Raw genomic sequence first — 21,320 nt, 5'->3', positions numbered from 1 at the left:
TCATTTTGATAGCTGTTTAGGAAACACTATAAGAGTCTCACTCATGTCGTCCTTATGCTCCGTACTTTCTCTCGTTTACCAAGTAGTTTCATATTCCATCCTTACTTTCTAATCGCTGTTTACAATGGGCTACTCAATCGTCTTCTCTCGTTCTCTCACACAGCTGTGACACCACGAAACTGCTACTCAACGATAGTAAATCACGGTTACAAACTTTTCGTTCTCAACAAATTCATTAAACAAATCTTACCTCAGCAAATGGTTCCAGTTACTTATTTATGGCGCTCAGCCCCATCCTTCGTTTATCAAGTTGTTTCTTAATTCACAGTTTTGGAACGCCAGTCGAACTTGGGTCTTCTTTTGCCTCAGATTTTAATACTATGCCCCTACAAGAACTACACTACCGGCGTAATAGTCCATACTTCCAATTATATCCTTTACTTTAAAGTTGAACACAGATTGAATAAGTCCTGCAACGTCACGCTCTCCTCTATCTTTCCTCATCAAAATCAACTTCCTTTTAAAGTGTGAATTATGTCTTGATAATGCCATATACAATTTAGGTACTTCTACTCGCATGATTATACATACCTGCGGCAATGCATTATTGGCAGCGATCTCCTCTCCTTATCCTCATTGCTTATAACATTCCAAGTGACGTCAACTTGATCCTCATCCTGAGACACACATTCCTGAAGGGATTCAATCTTTTCTGCTCCACCCTTAGCCCTACAAGCTGTTTCTCTCCCACCCTCTTTCTGAAGAGGAGACTCCACCACGTATGGCGGCGAACCTGCGTTCTTCGGAAATAAATGCGTCTGCTCTGCTTCATTGTCAGTAACATCTGCAACACTACTGACATTATCAGTGGCTTCCTGTGCACCAATGGCAATACCTACAGAAAACTCGCCATCTGCAGTGGTACCCCGCAAGACACAGAAACCAGTGGCACGTGTACCCCCCCACTACACATGGCCCAAGCCCAGTGGCTTCCAAATAAGAACCACTGCCACCCAATAATCTTGAGGACAGGAAGTAGATTACGGAATAAAGAAGTATGGAGTACTATTTAAAATAGACGTCCTGGTGTTCATAAACTCTTAACGAGCCAAGTTACAAGAAATGCAATCACGTTGCTTAATTACCCCGTTTTAATTACAAACATGTGTTTACTACATTTTTTATTTTGCTTCTGGACAAAGAAGGTAAGTGGGGTGGTCGGGATGAATATTTGTTATTGTTTTAGGTTTTATTGGGCGCTCAACTGCGCGGTCATCAGCGTCCATACAAAGACCAATTTTTCACACAGTCCAATTTCTTTACTCAGTCCAATTTATCCACTGTCACGAATGATGATAAAATGATGAAAACAAGCGAACACCCCCTCCCTGGGCAGAGAAAATCCGCAAGCCCGCCGGGAATCTAACGTGGGACCCCGTGAACCAGAGACAGCAACGCTAGCCACTTCATTTTTTTAAAAATCTCATTTTGTTCTATATAGTTCGTAGAATTTGTTCGTGGCGGACGTTCGATGACACCCGTTCAGGTTGTTCGTTGATCCGTTCTCTCAGTTTTTTTTATTACAGAGGGTAGCTAAACCCTCTGACCGAACACGCCGAGCTACCGTGCCGGCATCTCTAGACCACGAGCTCCGGACGGGGCTGAATGTGACATGCTGTATGTGGAATATATTCGTCATTGTACTGAACAATGAAACAATTAAGAGGTCATTGTACTACAAAGTAGTGGAGTCTTCAAAGCCATTAAAACTTAAGAATATAAATACAAAGTACAGGTACCAAATGAGGTTGTCGCTTGTAAGACAGCTACCGTACCATCTCTACCGACAACGCTGTCGCATAATAACTTCTTCTAGCAGAATTATCCCTCATTCATCTGTCTTCATGTATGTTGCACAGTTTTCGTAGTGAATCTGCGTAATAAATGTCATTTCTTTTTCACTTTTTTCTGAGGGGCACACGACCGGTGGCTGCTCCTCAGAGGACGTGTTGGTTGTCTGGGAGCGTCCTGTGAGGAGACGTCTTCACGGACACCCCCCCCCCCCACCACCGCCCACACATACACACGCACACACACGCACCCACTCACGCATAAACCCCCACCCCCCGGTGGCGGCATGTGGGCGGCGCCGCCCTCGTTACACGACAATGGGCGGATCAGGCGCGCTCGCCTGCCGAGCCTCCATCCATCTTGTTTCTATTAAGCAACTCTAAATATTTATTAACTCCAACATTGGGAGCGTATATTGTCTGGGGATCCCAAGACGGCTAGGGTAGAACGCGCGGCCACAAGCGGTCAACCGGGGCTGAGAATTAACGGCGATTGGCTGCAGGGAAACAGCGTCGGCAAGATACCGCTCCAGGAAAGACTCCTATAATTTACCTCATGATAACATCAGCGCTATTGAATGTTCACACTGGAGAAAGGGGCTTCTGTAGAAATTTATCGTCACTCACAGGCATCCGACAAAAAGTTTAGGCCTCGTTTCCTAACCACTTTCCTGTCAATTTATTTCTTCCTTTCCGTATTGCATTAAAACCATATCGTCAGCCGTAATTGTAAAATGGTTTGGGAACCTTGTCTGACAAGGAAACGACACCAATTCGACTCGTATTTTAAGAAGAAAAAAGCACACTTGTAGGATATCAGGTCCAGCAATCAGCCCCGAGCCAAAATTTGGGCCATTACTCTGCTAACACGCAGTTACGACCTTCTGACATTACAGCTTCTAAACACGCGCGCGCATCCTTTGTCAGTATCTCCGAGCTTCTGCATCTGATTGATGCCCGAGCGTGAAGTGCTTACTGTACAGTGAAGTGACAACCAAGGCCCTCCTCTGGAAGAATAGAGCAACTCTCGTAAACGTACTTCATTTTAACAGTCAGCTTTACAACCTAAAGAAAATACCGTACAATAGCGATGTTAATAATTAAATAGAGCTACGCAACATAAAAATGTTCAGATCAAAGAGATCTCTGCCACCAGCTACGTGTTACAAACCGCACACTTAAGTAGAATGAACAAAGAACGCTACCAACATCGAAACAGTGGATGTTCAAAGTAAACTGGCCGGTCACTGTTGTAGCCGCTGTGATACCAAGCGTACTAGGAGACCCGCCGAAATACTGGTGAACGCTACCGCCTGTGAAGAAGGGACCGCACTTGAAGGATATTGCCACACTGACTGAAGTTCACATCGACGCCCAGAAGTTGTGTCGAGCTGGTAAGCCTGCCGACAAAATCCTTGGAAAGTCAAACACGTCCAGCGGTTGACAGTATCTTGCTCCAACTGGTGGTATCACCAAATCAGCATCTCCATTGTCTTCTTCTCCCTTCTCTTCACTCACTGGCAAGCTTTTCTGGACGGAAAATGAATCCACGATTAAAACTGTTCCGCTGCCAACTTGTCCGAAGGAAAAACCTTCTGCCGCCACTTATGTAAATGTTCTTTGTTCTCTTTTCCAAAAGATGAGAATAGTGCTGTAACATCATCCGTAAGAAACAAGCTTTGTTTGACTCGCGGCCCAAACTTCCGGTCGGCTCTTTTAAAGCTACAGAGAGCGAGGTGGCGCAGTGGTTAGCAAACTGGACTCGCATTCGGGAGGACGAGGTGCAAACCCTTGTCTGGCCATCGTCCAGGCAAATTCCGGGATGGTTCCTCTGAAAGGGCACGGCCAACTTCGTTCCCCATCCTTCCCTAACCCGATGGGACCGATGACCTCGCTATTTTGTCCCCTCCCCCAAACCAACCAAGGAACCAACAGAGAGAGGTGACGGTAAGAGTCCATCCGCAAATACGGTTGGCGTTATTGTAAAGCTGTACTTTCTGTTACTGACATACTGTACCGCTCTGATGACGTCTTTCGTCCGTTTTTTTGGCAACACATCGACCTGACGTGATTTTTTAATTAAGACCACTCTGATCCTTACTGTACACATTCTGTCTAACTACCTTTACAATAATAGCTGTGGTGTTAGCGACGACCTTTTCACATGCTGTAAGTATGGTTGTCTCATTGCACAGCTTTTTAGTTGCAGTAACATGTGTTACTTTTCGCAACACGATACTATGTTTCTTCTTGAAAGCGTACACGCTTCCAGCATATGCTTTAAACTTTTTAGTGCCACCGCCGTTGCGGCTTGACCGCCCAATGCTGTATATTAACATTATGAATCGTCACCTTCTTCCTGAGCCCGTTATTAAATTTATCTGATCAGACTGTGACGGTCTTAGATAGCTAATGTCGATGCGTGCGCTGGTTTTCAGCTTATCTGCTACAGATGTACAGATCTCCCCTTTATTTTATAATTTAAAGTTTCTCTTAACGAACTACAGATTTCCCTTCTTTACACTTTTCCAAAAAGCGGCGGCTCATTTCATGTACACTTCTCCAACAGAGAGCAGCAAAGTGGTATCTGACGAAATTACATCTTCAAAGCAGGCTTCGTAGTCAACTTAATTCCTCGTTTTCACACGACTGTCCCGTTGTACCAATGACGCTGTTCGGTGGATGTGAGCGTAGTGAAAGGGCAGCCTCATTGTCGTCATCTTCAGCAACGACGTCAGTCCACTGTTCTGCTCCACACTGAGGTGGCAAAAGTCAGTATCGTTCCGGAACTCCTTCGTCCGGCGTATTGCAGCAACTCGATGTCGCATGGATTCAACAAGTGGTCGTCAGTCCGCTGGAGAAACATTGAGCCACGCTGCCTCTATAGCTGTCCGTAACTACGGAAGTGTTGCCGTTGCAGGAATTTGTGCGACTGTGACCCACAAACGTTCGATGGGATTCATTCGAGCGGTCGGGGTGGTCAAGTCATTCGCTCAAGTTGTCCAGAATGTTCTTCAGACCAATCGTGAACATTTATGCCCGGTGACTTGGCGCATTGTCATCCACAAAAACTCCACCGTTGTTCGGCGGAAGATGGTCTCCAAGTAGCGTAATACACTCCTGGAAATTGAAATAAGAACACCGTGAATTCATTGTCCCAGGAAGGGGAAACTTTATTGACACATTCCTGGGGTCAGATACATCGCATGATCACACTGACAGAACCACAGGCACATAGACACAGGAAACAGAGCATGCACAATGTCGGCACTAGTACAGTGTATATCCACCTTTCGCAGCAATGCAGGCTGCTATTCTCCCATGGAGACGATCGTAGAGATGCTGGATGTAGTCCTGTGGAACGGCTTGCCATGCCATTTCCACCTGGCGCCTCAGTTGGACCAGCGTTCGTGCTGGACGTGCAGACCGCGTGAGACGACGCTTCATCCAGTCCCAAACATGCTCAATGGGGGACAGATCCGGAGATCTTGCTGGCCAGGGTAGTTGACTTACACCTTCTAGAGCACGTTGGGTGGCACGGGATACATGCGGACGTGCATTGTCCTGTTGGAACAGCAAGTTCCCTTGCCGGTCTAGGAATGGTAGAACGATGGGTTCGATGACGGTTTGGATGTACCGTGCACTATTCAGTGTCCCCTCGACGATCACCAGTGGTGTACGGCCAGTGTAGGAGATCGCTCCCCACACCATGATGCCGGGTGTTGGCCCTGTGTGCCTCGGTCGTATGCAGTCCCGATTGTGGCGCTCACCTGCACGGCGCCAAACACGCATACGACATCATTGGCACCAAGGCAGAAGCGACTCTCATCGCTGAAGACGACACGTCTCCATTCGTCCCTCCATTCACGCCTGTCGCGACACCACTGGAGGCGGGCTGCACGATGTTGGGGCGTGAGCGGAAGACGGCCTAACGGTGTGCGGGACCGTAGCCCAGCTTCATGGAGACGGTTGCGAATGGTCCTCGCCGATACCCCAGGAGCAACAGTGTCCCTAATTTGCTGGGAAGTGGCGGTGCGGTCCCCTACGGCACTGCGTAGGATCCTACGGTCTTGGCGTGCATCCGTGCGTCGCTGCGGTCCAGTCCCAGGTCGACGGGGACGTGCACCTTCCGCCGACCACTGGCGACAACATCGATGTACTGTGGAGACCTCACGCCCCACGTGTTGAGCAATTCGGCGGTACGTCCACCCGGCCTCCCGCATGCCCACTATACGTCCTCGCTCAAAGTCCGTCAACTGCACATACGGTTCACGTCCACGCTGTCGCGGCATGCTACCAGTGTTAAAGACTGCGATGGAGCTCCGTATGCCACGGCAAACTGGCTGACACTGACGGCGGCGATGCACAAATGCTGCGCAGCTGGCGCCATTCGACGGCCAACACCGCGGTTCCTGGTGTGTCCGCTGTGCCGTGCGTGTGATCATTGCTTGTACAGCCCTCTCGCAGTGTCCAGAGCAAGTATGGTGGGTCTGACACAACGGTGTCAATGTGTTCTTTTTTCCATTTCCAGGAGTGTACAACCGTTTCCATCAAATCATGGGTTCAGTTGGACTAGAGTACTCAGTCCACTCCACGGAAACACAGGCTACACCATTACGGAGCTACCATCAGACTGTGCAGTGCTTTGTTCACTTGTGTCCAGGGCTTCGTGGACTCTGCGCGACACTCGAACTACACTGTCGGCTCTTACCAACTGAAATCGGGACTCATCTGGAAAGTTGACAGTTTTCCAGTGTTCTGGCGTCAATCGATATGGTCCCAAGCCCAGGACAGGCTCTGCAGGCGATGTCGAGCTGTTAGCAAAGGTACCCGCGACGGTCGTCTGCCGGCACAGCCCATTACCGGCAGATTTCGCTGCTCTGTCGTAACGCATACGGTCGTCGCACGCCCCACATTCATTTTTGCGTCATTTCGCTCAGTACGGCTTGTCTGTTAGCACTGACAACTCTGCGCGAACGCCGCAGCTCTCGGTCGATAAGTGAAGACCGCCGGCCACTGCGTTGTCCGTGGTGAGGGGTGACGACAGGGAGAGTGCTGTTCTCACCACCCTCTTCACACTCTGGATCTCAGAATATTGAAGTCTCCAGCGATTTCCGACATCGAATGCTCCCTGCCTCTTGCTCAAACTACCGTTCCGCTTCCAGAGTCTGTTAATTCCAGCCGCGCTGCCTCAATCACGTCGGAAACCTCTTCACGTGAGTCACCTAAGTACAAATGACTGCAGTGTTCTTTTACACCTTTGTGCATGCGATACCACCGCCATCTGTACACGAGCACATCGCTGTCCCATGGCTCTTGTCATGTCAGTGCAATAAAATTGAAAGGTACGAATAATTCCACAAAACAACGCCTACGAGCTTTTGTTTGCCATACAAGATAGTCAAATAGCCCCATATGATTACACTTACTAGTCACGATTATACACTCCTGGAAATGGAAAAAAGAACACATTGACACCGGTGTGTCAGACCCACCATACTTGCTCCGGACACTGCGAGAGGGCTCTACAAGCAATGATCACACGCACGTCACAGCGGACACACCAGGAACCGCGGTGTTGGCCGTCGAATGGCGCTAGCTGCGCAGCATTTGTGCACCGCCGCCGTCAGTGTCAGCCAGTTTGCCGTGGCATACGGAGCTCCATCGCAGTCTTTAACACTGGTAGCATGCCGCGACAGCGTGGACGTGACCCTATGTGCAGTTGACGGACTTTGAGCGAGGCCGTATAGTGGGCATGCGGGAGGCCGGGTGGACGTACCGCCGAATTGCTCAACACGTGGGGCGTGAGGTCTCCACAGTACATCGATGTTGTCGCCAGTGGTCGGCGGAAGGTGCACGTGCCCGTCGACCTGGGACCGGACCGCAGCGACGCACGGATGCACGCCAAGACCGTAGGATCCTACGCAGTGCCGTAGGGGACCGCACCGCCACTTCCCAGCACATTAGGGACACTGTTGCTCCTGGGGTATCGGCGAGGACCATTCGCAACCGTCTCCATGAAGCTGGGCTACGGTCCCGCACACCGTTAGGCCGTCTTCCGCTCACGCCCCAACATCGTGCAGCCCGCCTCCAGTGGTGTCGCGACAGGCGTGAATGGAGGGACGAATGGAGACGTGTCGTCTTCAGCGATGAGAGTCGCTTCTGCCTCGGTGCCAATGATGGTCGTATGCGTGTTTGGCGCCGTGCATGTGAGCGCCACAATCAGGACTGCGTACGACCGAGGCACACAGGGCCAACACCCGGCATCATGGTGTGGGGAGCGATCTCCTACACTGGCCGTACACCACTGGTGATCGTCGAGGGGACACTGAATAGCGCACGGTACATCCAAACCGTCATCGAACCCATCGTTCTACCATTCCTAGACCGGCAAGGGAACTTGCTGTTCCAACAGGACAATGCACGTACGCATGTATCCCGTGCCACCCAACGTTCTCTAGAAGGTGTAAGTCAACTACCCTGGCCAGCAAGATCTCCGGATCTGTCCCCCATTGAGCATGTTTGCGACTGGTCTGCACGTCCAGCACGAACGCTGGTCCAACTGAGGCGTCAGGTGGAAATGGCATGGCAAGCCGTTCCACAAGACTACATCCAGCATCTCTACGATCGTCTCCATGGGAGAATAGCAGCCTGCATTGCTGCGAAAGGTGGATATACACTGTACTAGTGCCGACATTGTGCATGCTCTGTTGCCTGTGTCTATGTGCCTGTGGTTCTGTCAGTGTGATCATGTGATGTATCTGACCCCAGGAATGTGTCAATCAAGTTTCCACTTCCTGGGACAATGAATTCACGGTGTTCTTATTTCAATTTCCAGGAGTGTATTAGCAACTCTCGTTCTTTGGCATATAAAACGTCCAATTTGGCCGATGTTCCGTACAGCTCCTGGAGATATCACTCTATCGCTCTATCTATGCTTAATGAACAAAGTAAGAGCATATGGAGTATCAGAACAAGTGTGTGATTGGATTGAAGAGTTCCTAGATAATAGAACGCAAGCAGCATGTCATTCTCAATGGAGAGGAGTCTTCCGAAGTAATAGTGATTTCAGGTGTGCTCCAAAGGAGTGCCGTAGGACCGTTCGTATTCACAATATACATAAATGACCTTGTGGATAACATCGGAAGTTCACTGTGGCTTTTTGCAAATGACGCTGTAGTATATCGAGAGGTTGTAACAATAGAAAATTGTTCTGCAGTGCAAGAGATCTGCAACGTATTGACGCATGATGCAAGGAATGGCAATTGAATCTCAATGTAGACAAGTGTAATGTGCTGCGAATACATAGAAAGAAAGATCTTTTATCATTTAGCTACAATATAGCAGCTCAGCAACTGGATGCAGTTAATTCCGTAAATTATCTGGGAGTAGGCATTAGGAGTGATTTAAAATGGAATGACCATACAAAATTCGTCGGTAAAGCAGATGCCAGACTCAGATTCACTGGAAGAATCCCAAGGAAATGCATTGCGAAAACAAAGGAAGTGGATTACACTACACTCGTTCGCCCACTGCTTAAATATTGATCACCGGTGTGGAATCCTTACCAGATATGGTTGATAGAAGAGATAGAGAAGATACAACGGAGAGCAGCGCGCTTCGTTACAGGATCATTTAGTAATCCCGAAAGCGTTACGGAGATGATACATAAACTCCAGTGGAAGACTCTGCAGGAGAGACGCTCAGTAGCTCGGTACGGGCTTTTGTCGAAGTTTCGAGAACATACCTTCACCGAGGAGTGAAGCACCATATTGCTTCCTCCTACGTATATCTCGCGAAGAGACCATGAGGATAAAATCAGAGAGATTAGAGCCCACACAGAGGCATGCCGACAATCTTTCTTTCCACGAACAATACGAGACTGGAATAGAAGGGAGAACCGATAGAGGTACTCAAAGTAACCTCCGCCACACACCGTCAGGTGGCTTGCGGAGTATGGATGTAGATGTAGATGTCGCCTGTTGCTCGACCGACATCATAAATGCGAACCTCCCACGCACTCCGCTGTACAGCACTTCGCGCTCGGGTGCTAATCGGGCGCAGTGGAGCGGGGAAAGAGACGAACACGGAATTCGAGCGGGTATTTGAGACCTTTACTTCCCGAAGGGTGTATCTCCGTACCGTCAGAACAGTGGCCCAAATTTTCGCGCGGGGTCGATTTTTGCGGCTGACATCTCGCACGTGTGCTTTCTTCACCTTAATAGATCAGTGGTATAGATGAAAGAATTGAAAAGTAAATAAATGGACCTTATTATTCTGGTGTAGAAAACGAATCGAACAGCTCCTTGCAAATGCATCAGCACCTGTAAATGAAGATCAGCCACTTCATATTTTGTGTAAATATTGTGCAGCTACCACAACAACACTGAAGAGTGTACGTTATCTGCCCTAAGGACATGAAATAGTGGAAAAATTCCCGAGAAATCTCAGTAGTACTCACGATCACTTAGAAGCACTGCTTTGTCTTTCTTGACGATCTCGTCCGTCGAAAACCCAGTGCCACAACCTTTTGTTTGACACCATCCATATACATCAGCATCTTGATGTTCTCAGTTAGTAGGAGGCACAGGTGCACAATAGTTCTGAGGATTGTAGCGTATCGAGCAACATTCGTCTAAGTTCCGATTCCAGGTAGGTGCCGGCGTTAAACCAGTATGTAGCCTCCAGTCAAACAAGTGAAGCCTGCTGATACGTCTCACCCGTTGTATACACAAGTGCCTCACAACTCTGCACTGGCGTCAGAAAACGTTGCATAATCTACATCGGGGGTCTCCAAACTACCAGCACAGGCCAGCGAATACTGTCGATCCGGGCCACGGTAAGCGGTCGCACACGCATGGAACCCAACACGCCGTATTTTTTTCTTAATTACTATAAAACCTTGCTTATCGAGCACCTCCCGTAACGAGTTATTCGGACAACGAGTAGAAGAAAATTTAAGAAACTGATTCGCTTAACGAACGGCGTTTCGCACAAAGAGTCCGGAAGAACCGACAGCACGCATTCACACCGTTGATAGACCCAGCTGGGCAGTGGACCCACGTTCTTCAGTGCGGATATGCAGATACTTCCGCCCTCCTGTGGGAATCGCAGAGTAGCGAACGTGGAGTGAGTGGACAGGGACTGCAGAGGCAGACAGGTGGTGCTCGCTGGGAGTGTGGATGGGTCGTGAGGCGTGCCGATATAGTCCGCGCAGCTGAGATAACGCTGTGCCCGGATGGCGCAGTGGTTAACCCACCGGGCTAGTAAGCAGCAGATTCTGGGCTAGAATGCGGTCCGGTGGTGCACATTTTCACTCGTCGTCGCTGATACCGGATAACGTACCGGTGCAGCTGACACCAGTGATCGCCCTCCTTTCCTTTCCTTTCTTCCCGCACCCACCTTCCATTTGCATATTAGGCTGTATTCAGTTGGCTGTACTGATCGCAATGCGCTTCGAAACGGTTGCGAGGTGCCGGGGCTAGCAGTGTATTTAACACTCAATTCTTCTAGAATCTACATATGTACATGATGCTCTAAGCCCCCCCTATTCTAAATCCAACTTTTGCTGTTGCACAAGGATAAAAAAAATACGCGAACTGACTCTAATCAACCCTGCCAGTGGAGTAGAAGAGAGTTTGGCACCTGCAATAATTTAATTTGATAAATAAGTTAAATAAACGAAGGTTTCGTTAACATAGTGAGGAATGATGGGGTTGCTCTACCGATTAACAGAATGAAAGTTCTGTCCAAAATAACAATATAATTTATTAAGACTAAACACAAAATAATAAACAAAAACACATGAAACATTTACAATACATCAAATTGGCTCAAATTGGATACTCAAACAAACGCTGTGAATGTGAAATTGTCCCTAAACTAGATTGTGAGGATTATGACGAAGTGGTATGTGCAGCCAATTCCTTGCAACTCAAATCTTAGAGAAAACACATAGCCAACCCAACATTAATTGCTGCTACCCAACACAGAACAAAGTTAGAAAAAAGACGAACAGGCGCACTCTGCTGAGCTATGATTATCACCTAGGAAAATCCATATCTGCCGGTGCTGCGGACATACATTACCAAACTGTCTTCTTGACTGCCAGGACACGATCTGGCGTACCGGAGCCGTTGGCTGGTTGCTTCGACGTCCTCGACCGAAAGGCGAGAGCCGACTACCCACAAGAGCACCCGTACAAAACCGAACACAGAACATTCCCGCCCCCACGACAGTGGCCATGGTTAAACGTTCCAATCGGCAACTCGAAAACCGGCGGAAAATTCCACTCCATTGCCGGAACACTACCATTCCACCAATGGAGATTCTTGGCGCCAATTTCTGCGCCGATCTTGCTACGTCACGGAGCTATGCCCTGAGCAAGCCAATCACAGTTACTATTTTGCAGAAAGCGCGGGAATTTTCCCGCCACAGCTGCCTGGGTACACAAGTCATTCCCACGCCTCGCTGGTAGCCCGCCAGAAAGTGTTTTCGCTAAGTTTCTGCGAAGTAACGGAACCTCTAGCCCAGCCGCTACTTCAGACCCCTACGGGCGTGTCTTTTGACAATATCGGCGTCTGCAAAGCATTCACTCGATTTCCTCACACCCGTCGGCTTAACGCTTTCCAGATGCAGCAGAGCCCGCCTGTCACCGGACCACCCGGGTGACGAGAGATGCTGCGTGGGAAGTCCGCGTGTGAAGGAATAGCGACTTTTCACTGCATGCAATTAGAGAGGAAAATCGTAAGATAGAAATATGAGAGGAGGCTCATGCCACCTCTCACGGTGTTGCAAATTCTCTGCAACTGTGTTGCAAGATCTAGTCTTCCCCAACGGATGCCCACCTCTTCCCTCGCAGTATTAGTTTATGAATTACACTTCCGATTTGTCGTCATTAACTAACATGAATTAACTAAAGTAAAGTAAAGTTTGGAAGGTAGGAGACGAGATACTGGCAGAAGTAAAGCCGTGGGTACCGCGCGTGAGTCGTGCTTCGGTAGCTCAGATGGTAGAGCACTTGCTCGCGAAAGACAAAGGTCTCGAGTTCGAGTCTCGGTCGGGCACACAGTTTAAATCTGCCAGGAAGTTTCAGGTTAATTTTATTTCGTCATCCGCATTTCCCGCGCATTTCCATACAACCCGCACAGTCGCAAGTGGTAACCCTAACGAAAACTTTTGAATTTTACCGACGAGTTCCGAGCAGTACTAAGAGTATCAGGCCTCAAGGAAACAGAATATAGATATGTCTTGGCCCTTTGGACTTAATGGAAGAGCCAGGGTGGCCCTTAGGCTAAAATGTTTGGAGACTTGAACCGGCTGGAAGCTCGAAAGGATATAAGTCTTAACTGTTCCATAGCAAATGCAAAGTCCATAGCGAAGCCACTTCCATTCTTCAACAATATGGAGACTGAAATTGACGAAGGCTATGATTGATAAAAACGGTTGCGCCTGCAATCCAGAAAGACTTTGCATTCTACTTCATTTAATATGTTTGTTTCCACAGCCATCTCCCGCAACCCCTGTTAAAATGAGTTACTACGGGTTTCTCCACCTTAAGCTTACGGCAGTTAATTAAAGAGAATTTTACGCCAGAATCGCTTCTGTTTATTTACGAAGCATCTTTCTGTGGTTATTCTGCAAGTATGGGTTCATATGTTTGATATTTTTTGGTTGTTTTAAAACAGTATTTTGTTTGTTAAGCTGGCGTGCAGTTTACTTACGGTGTTTCTGTCTCTTGTTTACATATTCTGCAAATCACTGCTTCTTTCCTCTTTGTTAGCGGAGGCTGATGTCGAAAGAAACTTAGCTACACCTATACACTAGGCACTTTTTATCTTTTTACACTTTCTCTTAACCCGCGTTGGCGTTATTTATACTTCACCTTACCTTCGAAAACAGGGCTACAGATATATGTGTTCTCACTCAGCACAGTACTAAAGTGTTTATCACTTTTAGTTTGTCTTTCGTCTAAGTTGTGACTGTTGCCAACCTGCAAAACTAATTTTTTCCAAAAGTAATTCATGTTCGTATGTATCTGTGTGTGTGTGTGGGGAGGGGGGAGGGGGGGGGGGAGGTGAGTTGGTGGATGTGTGTTTGTGTAAAGTCTGGAGGACGGGCGAGAGAGACACATATTAGACTCCGAGGGGGGGGGGGGGGGGAGTTAGAGGGAGAATGTATGTGCGTGTGAGTGTCTCTTTGTGTGTGTGTGAGAGAGACACAGAGATGGAAATCATAAGGATAAATAACGACAAAAGACACCTCCTCATTGTACAAGAAAATTACCAGATTCAGAAAACATTAACAGAAAAGGAAGAACTCAAAAATTACCAGACCAACTTGCCAAACCACACATTCTTTAAATTAACTGACCACTTAATCTAACATTAAATATACACGTATAACCAATTCGCTACTACCATCTCCTCACAGTTTGTTTCCTACAATCACCATCCCCCAAAAATTCGAACCACAGCACACACCCCATCTCCACTGACATCTCTGCTGAACATATAAAGACATTTTCACTAATTTACAGTAACACACAAACACACACACAGATCCTCCCCCCCCCCCCCCCCCCACACACACACACACAAACACACACACTTACACACACGAATTATTTAAAAAATTGTTTTACATGTGGCAACTCTCAGAACCTACACGAAGAATAAACCTACACACACAGACAATGTAACACTGTGCTGAGTGAATAAACATACAGCTGCAGTTCTGTTTCGAAAAGCGAGGTGAAGTGTAAATATCGCCAGTGCAGAGTAAGAGAAAGTGCAAAGCGGTAAGAAGTGCCGAGTCTATATACGCAGCGAAGTTTCTTTCGACATCATCCTTCGCTAACAAAGAGAAAAGAAGCAGTGGTTTGCAGAGGATGTGAACAATAAGCAGAAACAACGTAACTAAATTTTATAAAGTACAGCTTCCACCTGAAACAACCACACGTACTGTATGTGTCCATATTTGCAGAATGGCCACTGAAAATGCTAAGTAAATAAAAGCGAAACATGTCTAGTGTAAAATTCCCTTTCGTTAATTGCTGTAAGCTTAAGGCGAAGAAGCGAATAATAATTGAACTTCTTTGGAAGTTAACCCACACGAATATTCCTTCTGTTGCTTCGTTATTAACGCCGCTGCAGCGGTAATAAATTGTGGTGTCTTAACAAGTTAAAGGAAGCAGATAAATTAACATTGCTCTCACTGCTGCTGGCTCGGAAATGAACAGTCCACATCAGTAATATTGCGTGCAACGAGTCCTCGCAGAGCTCCTTGTTCCCGTCCATCAGCGCTCTCTAAACGTTAATTGATTTCCATTTATAAATTTATTTCTGTGCCCTTATCCCCTCTGAGTGGGCTTTATTTACGGGCGTGCCATGAATTATGCATAAAAGCGCGTATAAATCACGCCGGTGCGCTAACAAGGGCAGAGCGCGGCGCGCAGGTGGGGGCAGGTCGGGGGCAGGTAGCCAGGTGCTAACGTCATTATCACGGAGGTACAGATGTGTAGTGGACGCGTCACCCAGCAGGCGCAGATAAGCGGGGGGCGGCGTAGCGTGGGGGACGTTTCTCACACTTCAGCTCGCACTACGCGGAAGAATAAGGTGTCGTGTTCATGTCGGGCCACGTACTGAGGCCTGGCTGGAAGCAGGCAGCTCTACTGGCGGCTAACAATCCGATCACGTCCTACATTTTACGTCTTCACTTTTGTTCCAGCGCAAGGGAGTATGTTACTTGCTCCTGAAGTCAGTTTTACAGAGCTGGTCCCTAAACGCGAACGATTACTGGACCTTAAATAACCACATAACAAGGTCAGGTTTCCCGTATTGACCGACAGAAGGGTGGCTATTACTAGTGCAGAAATTCTAAATCTTTAACCGACGTCATACTTTACGTTCCACAACTGCGCCTAAAGACCTCCTGGAGCGCGGTAAGCACTTTTGAGCCCAACGTTTTTGATTCAGGGATAGATGGCGCGAAACATTGTGAGAAAATATCCCCTTCAAACCTTTACGTTTCAGTATTTGATCACTAATTTAGAGGTTCCTAATCACCAGATTATACACACACTTTCCAGGCTAATTTCTACAGCTCTTCGCAATGATTCGCCGAGTCAAAGAATCTGATGTGACGGCGATCCACTTGTCACACGGCGACGCTAAGATCGGAGTCGCCATACTGCTAGTTGGAGGAGATTTCTGTATGATGGCACCGGGTTTTCCATTTTCAGATTCATAGTGATCCACAATAATAAACCAAAACGCACTGCACAAGCTGCTCTCAGATGTTCACAGGAGCAACAGCACTATGTCAGGACGCCCCAAAAAAATCCGTGACAGTGAGTCATATCAGTATATCAAGGATACGTCATCGTTAATATTGCCACGAAAAACTCTCCTCTACACACTATAGAATGGCTTTCACGGTAGTTCTGTTGATGTAGGACTGAACTACTGAAAACATAGAGGGTGTTATGCTTGTAAATGCAGATGTTTTTATTGGTTACTGAGAAAAGTAAACTAAACAACACAACACTAGTATCAGCTTCATTTGCAGTCTAATAATTATAGTTATTAAGAGTAGTATGTTTTTAGGTTGGTTGGTAGGTCCGAACACGTGTGGAAAGAGCAAGCCATTAATGCTTATTCTCCCCTCGGAAGCACGTCAGGTGACGAAATGTGAACCCACGGAAGTCTATGCTGACAGGCGTAGTCCATTTAGTGGTTCAGTTACGACAATGCAGGAAACATCAGGTAGTAAATTATGTGACGTGTTTGTCGGAAAACCATTAGGCGCATATGAAAGACAACCAACACACATATTGTACAAAATATCTGCACTTACACCTGATACATCCTGTTTATCATGTATTAGTAGTTTTTTGGAACATTGCCTGTGGGTAAAGAACAGCGATCCTTAAAACTGTACTAATATTATTTCAGTAAAAGCAGTCGCAACCGCACATTATTTATTTCGTTTGGTGACCGGTTTCGATCTTTTATAGAATCATCATCAGAGCATTTTCTACCTTGCAGGAGACGGTGGTTTGGAGCAGGGCGCTTTGGAGACGGGTGGATAAGACTGCAGAGTAAAATAGTCTCATGATGATGCTATAAGAGGTCGAAAGTGGCCACTTAATGAAATAAATGAGTTATATGCCATCAAGAGAACTTTCATTTAAATGGTTCAAATTGTTCAAATGGCTCTCAGCACTATGGGACTTAACATCTGAGTTCATCAATCCCCTAGAACTTAGAACTACTTAAACCTAACTAAACTAAGGACATCACACACATCCATGCCCGAGGCAGGATTCGAACCTGCGACTGTAGCGGTCGCGCGGTTCCAGCCTGAAGCGCCTAGAACCTCTCGGCCACAACGGCTGGCTTTTATTTAAATGATTTTATCATACATTAACGACAGAAGGAACAGTTAAATAGGGTATCTGACAACTGCTCGTAACACAAGAAACCAGAGTTTTGGAAACATTGAACGTTGATCAACGAAAGACACGACAGCACACCCAAAAACGAAATCAGAAAATCGGCACAGACCATGCAGAGACATCAGGAACCAAGTTTAAAGAATTTCAAAAATCAGTGACGAATTCTAACGCGCGCTTCCCGTACTGTATCACAAGCTGTTGACCTTAATGACTGTAGCCGTCGTAGATCCCAGCCAGAAGAGGTCGTCTACGTGTTCCCAGCATGAGCTCGCTCTGTGTCAGAACACTGGTGACGCCACAGCCGCCAACTCCTGCACTGCTACAAGTCTTGTTGAGCATTCGAGGGGCGGTCCTGGGCAACAGGCGGCGAGACGCGACCCTCCGAGCTGAACCGCGACCCCTGTGGGCGTGGTGGGGTTGCTGTTCTGTCATTCTGCGCAACGGATTAATCTGAGCTGTACCCTTTACCCTGTGGCTCCTGCAAGGTGCAATTTCCACCCCACACTACTACAGAAGTCAGACGTTCCTAACGTTCTAAAGAGAAATGCCTAAAAAACTTTCAGCAATAAACATCTTCTGGAGTCGTCCGCTGTAAGGAAATGACACAAAAATTCACAAAATCTCTTACGTAACTAGTGGGATACTTGGGTACTGGAGTAGTGCTAGTTAGTGTAAGAAAAACATGAAACTAACGAAAATTATTATTTATTTTTGCAAAATTTCTGAGAAATCACAATGGCACTTTTAGTTATGAACTTAACACGTTATTTCCGGGTTCTTTTCGGAAAATGAAGTTACCTCTCAAGGATACTATTCGCTAATGAAATTTCTATACAAAATTTACGATACTGACTTGGCAAAATAGCTAAGAGCCGCGCCTACTCAACTTGAATAATTACCCGTTAGAATGTTGCTAGGTACAGTCGAGGCTGTCGCATGTGAAATGCAGTGAAGTGTACTGGTGCGGAGGAAATATGGGGCTCGCAATAGCTGTAGCGCACAATACCATAACCTGCGATGACTGCTGTCTGCGCCGCTCGCTGCTGACAAATGAGATAACTCTTGTTCTATCTGGATTGACCTTTGCCAATCAAACTCTCCCTACGCCTTGATGAAGTCAAGGACTCCTATTCTCCCCTACTCTAATTATTAGCGTGGTACACCAGTCGGATAACCAGTCCACCATGATGCCACTCAAAAATTCGCTCGCAGGAGTTTAACTATAACTCTATCCGTTCACACCACACAATAAGTGTGGCGGCCAATACGTGAACAACGCTTAGTCGCAAGAACTCAATATATAGTCACACTTCGATTCACTCTCGACAGAGGTGCTCTCCCATTAAAGTACTGAGGAGAGACTTGTTCCTCGCTCTTTGAGTACACGTACGAGCGCGCACGCTCTCATTCCGTGTTCTCGCTCCAAGAGCGACAACGGAACAGCCCCTCTCCACGCCAGACGTGAAGGGGTATATCTTTCGGCCTCTTCCATTACTCCTTCAGCTCAAGGCGTCAGAAATATCGTCTGCCAATCAGCATTGCCCTTCTAAAACGGGAGAATGACGTTTCGTTTAAGGCGACCAATCCGGAAATCTGTAGTATCGGCGTTTGGCGTTCGCTGCCTCCCTGTGAAAATCTCTGAAACAGCGTGCTATGTGTAAAGAATGTGTAGGCTGGCCGCTCCCACACAATGTAGCGGAATTTGCTTTTAAGCCGAACACGGGGTCGTCCTTTCACTCGGGCAAACGCTGTCTGCTCTACGGGCGGTCATCGGCCGACGTAGATGGGCTGGGACCGGCCTCCTGGCGTGCGGTTGCCTCTCTCGAACTAAAAGCTCCTGTGACTGTTGTGTCTGGAATGTACGTGTGTACGCCAGCCTCGAGTATTTCAACCACGGTGCGCACTTGTGATTTATTGGTTATTTGCATATAGTTTACATGAATTCATACAACATTGACTTTATCTTGTCGAGTTTGGGTTCGAATGAAGCGTCTTGATGTGCGAAATATGATTGTGAGGGCGGAATATGTAAGCAATGAAGGTCAGGAGACCACGACGTCTTACAGCCTCTACCCCGCTGCCTCTGGGTCCACTCGTTCTGGGCTACGCGCCACATTCGCCTAAGCCTGCACTTATTGATAACCGAAAGAAATTCGTTAAACATGTCTGCCGTAAGCAAGAGTTTTTTACCAATATTACGTTCTAGCTAGAAATTAAAACTGAAACATTGTGACAGTGACATGCAACAGACTTCAGATTGGCCTGAATTGTATTGGATGTGCGATTGATTAGCATTTCTGCGCAGCTTCACAAAACAGGTGTAACATTATTTGTATTCTACTTGTATACGGGGTGTTCCTGTAAGAGCTTGCAAAAATTTGAGAGGACATTCAGGATGCTGCACTGAACAATTTGAGGTAGGTAATCTGGTGTCGGAGAAGCCAGCTTAAGGAGACAATGTGAATAAAATCACATTACTGTGTACTTTTTTATTTACATTAGTTATAGTTAACTGCAAATACCATCACTGACACAATGGACCTACCGTTTGTACCGTATGTTTCAAAATATGCTGAAACTGACGGCCATCAATCGCAATGCGAGCACGACATCGGCGAACAAGTTTCTCACGCACCCTGACAAATATCCCTGGTGTGTTTTGAATCACACCATAGGCAGCTGCAATTCTGGCAACTAAGTCCATCTCGGTATCGACTGGTGTCTCACTTTAGATATCCCCAAAGGAAATAATTACGGGGATTCAAGTCAGGTAGCCTGGCATATCCCCTTCCAATCCAGCGACCAGGAAATGGCTGCGGACATCTACACTGAAGTGAGGCGGTGCACCATTATGTTGTATCGACATCCTCTCACGAACAGCCAAGGGTACGCTCCCCAACAACTCAGGTAGACCTCTTTGCACGAACGTCAAGTAAAGTAAACGAAACCTGCGTCATGACTTCCTAGTAATCGAGCTCGTCCTCCTTGTTTTCTTGCAGGAAATAACGTACAGGGTGTTTCAAAAATGACCGGTATATTTGAAACGGCAATAAAAACTAAACGAGCAGCGATAGAAATACACCGTTTGTTGCAATATGCTTGGGACAACAGTACATTTTCAGGCAGACAAACTTTCGAAATTACAGTAGTTACAATTTTCAACAACATATGGCGCTGCAAGTGTTGTGAAAGATATAGAAGACAACGCAGTCTGTGGGTGCGCCATTCTGTACGTCGTCTTTCTACTGTAAGCGTGTGCTGTTCACAACATGCAAGTGTGCTGTAGACAACATGGTTTATTCCTTAGAACAGAGGATTTTTCTGGTGTTGGAATTCCACCGCCTAGAACACAGTGTTGTTGCAACAAGACGAAGTTTTCAACGGGGGTTTAATGTAACCAAAGGACCGAACAGCGATACAATAAAGGATCTGTTTGAAAAATTTCAACGGACTGGGAACGTGACGGATGAACGTGCCGGAAAGGTAGGGCGACCGCGTACGGCAACCACAGAGGGCAACGCGCAGCTAGTGCAGCAGGTGATCCGACAGCGGCATCGGGTTTCCGTTCGCCGTGTTGCAGCTGCGGCCCAAATGACGCCAACGTCCACGTATCGTCTCATGCGCCAGAGTTTACACCTCTATCCGTACAAAATTCAAACGCGGCAACCCCTCAGCGCCGCTACCATTGCTGCATGAGAGACATTCGCTAACGATATAGTGCAGAGGATTGATGACGGCGATATGCATTTGGGCAGCATTTGGTTTACTGACGAAACTTATTTTTACCTGGATGGCTTCGTCAATAAACAGAACTGGCGCATATGGGGAACAAAAAGCCCCAAGTTGCAGTCCCATCGTCCCTGCATCCTCAAAAAGTACTGGTCTGGGCCGCCATTTCTTCCAAAGGAATCATTGGCCCATTTTTCAGATCCGAAACGATTACTGCATCACGCTATCTGGACATTCTTCGTGAATTTGTGGCGGTACAAACTGCCTTAGAAGACACTGCGAAC

The sequence above is a fragment of the Schistocerca cancellata genome, chromosome 5 (genome assembly GCF_023864275.1).
Source record: "Schistocerca cancellata isolate TAMUIC-IGC-003103 chromosome 5, iqSchCanc2.1, whole genome shotgun sequence".
Classification (NCBI taxonomy): Eukaryota; Metazoa; Arthropoda; class Insecta; order Orthoptera; family Acrididae; genus Schistocerca; species Schistocerca cancellata.
This window is presented reverse-complemented; position numbering follows the sequence as displayed.